Here is a 6,115-nt window from a genome sequence, read left to right on the forward strand (position 1 = left end):
CCTCCGATCCCCTGCGATCTGTCGGTTAGTGAACCGACCAATCGCAGGAGGGGGGGGCGGTTACTTCCTCCCGTCCTGCCCGGCCCCTGAAAGTCGGGACAGGACGGGAGGAAGACCGGAGGACGCGGCGGGGGACGGGGGAGTGCTGGGGACCGGCCCCGGTACTTACCTCGTCCCTGAAGACCCGGATCCCGGCGAGGAAGATGGCGGCGGCGGCGACAGGTGAGTTGATCTTCAGCCGTGGTCGGGCCCTTTACAGCAATGCACGTCGCCGTAAAGCGACATGCATTGCTGTAATAGGACCCTGTAAACTACAACTCCCAGCATGCCCAGACAGCCCTTGGCGTCTGGGCATGCTGGGAGTTGCAGTTTTGCAACATCTGGAGGTCCACAGTTTTTGGACCACTGTGCCCTTCCAGATGTTGCAAAACTACACATCCTCAGCATGCCCTTACTGTCCAGGCATGCTGGGAGTTGTAGTTCTGTAACATCTGGCCCTTCAGATGTTGCAGAACTACAACTCCCAGCATGACTGGACAGTTTTGGCATACTGGGAGTTGTAGTTTTGCAACATCTGGAAGGGCACAGATTGGGAACCACTGTATTAGTGGTCTGCAAACTAGTCCTCCAGATGTTGCAAAACTACAACTCCAAGCATGCTGGGAGTTGTAGTTCGGCAACATCTGGCTCTAAAGATGTTGCCGAACTACTACTCCCAGCATGCCTGAGAATGTGTGGGAGTTGTGGTTTTGCAACAGCTGGAGGCACACTGGTTGGGAAACATTGTTTCCTAACTCAGTGTTTCCCAACCCGTGTGCCTCCAGCTGTTGCAAAACCACAACTCCCAAACATTCTCAGGCATGCTGGGAGTAGTAGTTTTGCAACAGCTGGAGGTCCCCCCCCTGTGAATGTACAGGGTACACTCACATGGGCAGGCGGCTTACAGTGAGTATCGGGCTGCAAGTTTGCAATGCAGCAAATTTTGCGCGGCAGCTCAAACTCGCTGTAATCCCCCGCCCATGTGACTGTACCCTAAAAACACTACACTACACTACACTAACACAAAATAAAATAAAAAGTAAAAAACACTACATATACACATACCCCTACACAGCCCCCCTCCCTCCCCAATAAAAATGAAAAACACCTGGTACGCCACTCTTTCCAAAATGGAGCCTCCAGCTGTTGCAAAACAACAACTCCCAGTATTGCCGGACAGCCGTTGACTGTCCAGGCATGCTGGGAGTTTTGCAACAGCTGGAGGCACCCTGTTTGGGAATCACTGGCGTAGAATACCCCTATGTCCACCCCTATGCAAATCCCTAATTCAGGCCTCAAATGCACATGGCGCTCTCACTTTGGAGCCCTGTCGTATTTCAAGGCAACAGTTTAGGGTCACATATGGGGTATCGCCGTACTCGGGAGAAATTGACTAACAAATCTTGGGGGGCTCTTTCTCCTTTCACCCCTTATGAAAAGGTGAAGTTGGGGTCTACACCAGCATGTTAGTGTAAAAAAAATAAACTTTTTACACTAACATGCTGGTGTTGCCCTATACTTTTAATTTTGACAAGAGGTAAAGGGGAAAAAAGCCCCCCAAAATTTGTAATGCAATTTCTCCCGAGTACGGAGATACCCCATATGTGGGCACAAACTGCTCTGGGGGCGCACAACAAGGCCCAGAAGGGAGAGTGCACCATGTACATTTGAGGTGATTTGCACAGGGGTGGCTGATTGTTACAGCGGTTTTGACAAATGCAAAAAAAAAAAAAAAAAACACATGTGACCCCATTTCGGAAACTACACCCCTCACGGAATGTAATAAGGGGTCCAGTGAGAATTTACCCCCCACAGGTGTCTGACGGATCTTTGGAACAGTGGGCTGTGCAAATAAAAAATGTTGTACAGCCCACTGTTCCAAAGATATGACAGACACCAGTGGGGGGTAAATGCTCACTTTACGCCTTTTTACGTTCCTCAAGGGGTATAGTTTCCAAAATGGTATGCCATGTGGGGGTTATTTTGCTGTTCTGGCACCATAGGGGCTTCCTAAATGCGACATGCCCCCCGAGCAAAATTTGCTCTCAAAAAGCCAAATATGACTCCTTCTCTTCTGAGCATTGTAGTTCGCCCGTAGTGCACTTCAGGTCAACTTTTGGGGTACCTCCATACTCAGAAGAGATGTGGTTACAAATTTTGGGGGGTATTTTCTGCTATTAACCCTTGCAAAAATGTGAAATTTGGGGGGGAAACACACCTTTTAGTTATTTTTTTTTATTTTTTTTTTACGTATGCAAAGTCGTGAAACCCCTGTGGGGTATTAAGGCTCACTTTATTTCTTGTTACGTTCCCCGAGGGGTCTAGTTTCCAAAATGGTATGCCATGTGTTTTTTTTTTGCTGTCCTGGCACCATAGGGGCTTCCTAAATGCGACATGCCCCCGAGCAAAATTTGCTCTCAAAAAGCCAAATATGACTCCTTCTCTTCTGAGCATTGTAGTTCACCCATAGTACACCTCAGGTCAACTTATGGGGTACCTTCATACTCAGAAGAGATGGGGTTACAATGTTTGGGGGGTATTTTCTGCTATTAACCCTTGCAAAAATGTGAAATTTGGGGGGAAACACACATTTTTGTGAAATTTTTTTTTAAATTTTTTCACATATGCAAAAGTCGTGAAACACCTGTGGGGTATTAAGGCTCACTTTATTCCTTGTTACGTACCTCAAGGGGTCTAGTTTCCAAAATGGTATGCCATGTGGGGGATTTTTGCTGTTCTGGCACCATAGGGGCTTCCTAAATGCAACATGCCCCCCAAAAACCATTTCAAAAAAACGTACTCTCCAAAATCCCCTTGTCGCTCCTTCGCTTCTGAGCCCTCTACTGCGCCCGCCGAACACTTTACATAGACATATGAGGTATGTGCTTACTCGAGAGAAATTGGGCTACAAATATAAGTATACATTTTCTCCTTTTACCCCTTGTAAAAATTCAAAAATTGGGTCTACAAGAACATGCGAGTGTAAAAAATGGAGATTGTGAATTTTCTCCTTCACTTTGCTGTTATTCCTGTGAAACACCTAAAGGGTTAAAACGCGGACTGAATGTCATTTTGAATACTTTGGGGGGTGCAGTTTTTATAATGGGGTCATTTGTGGGGTATTTCTAAAATGAAGACCCTTCAAATCCACTTCAAACCTGAACTGGTCCATGAAAAATTGTGAGTTTGGAAATTTTGTGAAAAATTGGAAAATTGCTGCTGAACTTTGAAGCCCTCTGGTGTCTTCCAAAAGTAAAAACACGTCAATTTTATGATGCAAATATAAAGTAGACATATTGTATATGTGAATAAAAAAAAAAATTATTCGGAATATCCATTTTCCTTACAAGCAGAGAGCTTCAAAGTTAGAAAAATGCAAAATTTTCAAATTTTTCATAAAATTTGGGGATTTTTCACCAAGAAAGGATGCAAGTTACCACAAAATTTTACCACTATGTTAAAGTAGAATATGTCACGAAAAAACAATCTCGGAATCAGAATGATAACTAAAAGCATCCCAGAGTTATTAATGTTTAAAGTGACAGTGGTCAGATGTGCAAAAAATGGCCGGGTCCTGAGGTGTAAAATGGCTGGGTCCTTAAGGGGTTAATTAAAATTCATAAAAAAATCCATAGTTGCAGATTTTGCTCAGGATCCTCAGCTTTTCTGCAAAAAGATCTGCAACACTGACATGCTCCAGACTTCAAATCCTTACTACAGCCAAGTAGATTTTTTTAAATCTGCCGCCACTGTAATGGAAATTCGGCAGTAAATCCATTAAAGCGGTACTCCACTGGCCAGCGTTGGGAAGTAAATGTTCCGAATGCTGTTTTTGCGTTGCAGTGGTCGACCACGCCCCTTGTGATGTCATGACCACGCCCCTTTAATGAAAGTCTATGGGAGGGGGCGTGACTGCCGTCACGCCCCCTCCCATTGACTTGCATTGAGGGGGCGTGAACATGACGTCACAAGGGGCGTGGTCGAACCCTGCAGCACGAAAACGGTGCTGGGAACATTCACTTTCAAGCGCTGTCCAGTGGAGTACCCCTTTACAGGGGTACTCCCGTGGAAAACTTTTTTTTTTTTTTTAAATCAACTGGTGCCATAAAGTTAAACAGATTTGTAAATCACTTCAATTAAAAAATCTTATCCTTCCAGTACTTTTTATGGGCTGTATACTAAAGAGAAATCCAAAAAAGAAATGAATTTCCTCTAATGTCATGACCACAGTGCTCTCTGCTGACCTCTGCTGTCCATTTTAGGAACTGTCCAGAGCAGCATATGTTTGCTATGGACAGCAGAGGTCAGCAGAGAGCACTGTGGTCATGACATCAGAGGAAATGCATTTCTTTTTTGGATTTCTTTTTAGTATACAGCCACTGGAAGGATTAAGATTTTTTTAATGGAAGTGATTTACAAATCTGTTTAACTTTCTGGCACCAGTTGATTTAAAAAAAAAAATTTCCACTGGAGTACCCCTTTAAAGGGGTACTCCACTGGACAACGTTCGGAAGTGAATGTTCCCAGCACTGTTTTCGCACTGCGGGGGTCGACCACGCCCCTTGTTACATCATTGTCACGCCCCCTCAATACAAGTCACGCTCCCTACCATAGACTTGTATTGAGGGGGCGTGGCCATGACATCACGAGGGGCGTGGTCACCCCCCCCCCCCCCCCCCCCGCAACGCAAAAATGGCATTCGGAACAGTTACTTCCCAACGCTGGCCAGTGGAGTACCCCTTTAATGCATTTACTGCAGAATTTCCATTACAGTGACAGCAGATTAAAGGGGTACTCCGGTGAAAACCTTTTTTCTTTTAAATCAACTGGTGGCAGAAAGTTAAACATATTTGTAAATTACTTCTATTAAAAATTCATAATCCTTCCTGTACTTATTAGCTGCTGAATACTACAGAGGAAATTCTTTTCTTTTTGGAATGCTCTCTGATGACATCACAAGCACAGTTCTCTCTGCTGACGTTATTATAATAATAATAACACTTTATTTATTGTTGTCCTTAGTGGGATTTGAATCCAAGTCCCCAACGCTGCAAGGCAGCAGTGCTAACCACTGAGCCACCATGCTGCCCTTAGCATACATATGCTATGCACGGTTGCTAAAATGGACAGAGATGTCAGCAGAGAGCACTGTGCTCGTGATGCCATCAGTGTTCCAAAAAGAAAGGAATTTCCTCTGTAGCATTCAGCAGCTAATAAGTACTGGAAGGATTAAGATTTTTTAAAAGAAGTAATTTACAAATATGTTTAACTTTCTGCCACCAGTTGATTTAAAAGAAAAAAGGTTTTCCTCGGAGTACCCCTTTAACCCCTTCCCGCTATTGGACGTATGCACACGTCCAGGCGAATTACACGTTCACGCAAATGGACGTATGCATACGTCCAAGCGATCTCCTGCTCTGCTGCGGGCAGCGCAGGAGATCGCGGGTGGGACTCAGCTGTCAATCACAGCCGGAGTCCCACCGCAGCTGCCGGGGCCGCGATCGCGCCGGTCCCGGCAGCATTAACCCCATAGATGCCGTGATCAGTCTGATCACGGCATCTATGGTGTTTGCAGGGGGAGCGCTCTCCCCCTGCCCATCAACGGTGGCTCCGCGATAAAATAAGGGGGATCGGGGGTGTCCAAGACACCCTCGACCCCCCTTGAAGAGATAGGAGTGAGGTGGCAGGGTTGCCACCCCTCCTATCCCTGCTATTGAACGGCGGAGCGGCCGACCAACAGCAGACTGGGGGCGGGGGGGTTAAAGTTCGGTTCCCCGCGCTGTGCCCGCCCATCGGTGTCCGGGCACAGCGGGGGGAACCGTGTAGTAGCGGCGGCGGCGGCAGCGGCGGTCACTTACCCGGCGGCGGAGCTCCAGATGACGGCGGCGGTGGAGGTAAGTATGACGCCGCGTGTCCAGAGTCTGTTGCCTAGCAACATCTGCAGGGCGACAGTTTAGAGAGTGGTCTCTAAACTGTCGCCCTCCAGATGTTGCAAAACTACAACTCGCACCATGCCTTGACAGCTGTTTGCTGTGTTGGCATGCTGGGAGTTGTAGTTTTGCAAGATTTAGAGGGA

The sequence above is a fragment of the Hyla sarda genome, chromosome 9, assembly GCF_029499605.1.
Source record: "Hyla sarda isolate aHylSar1 chromosome 9, aHylSar1.hap1, whole genome shotgun sequence".
Classification (NCBI taxonomy): domain Eukaryota; kingdom Metazoa; phylum Chordata; class Amphibia; order Anura; family Hylidae; genus Hyla; species Hyla sarda.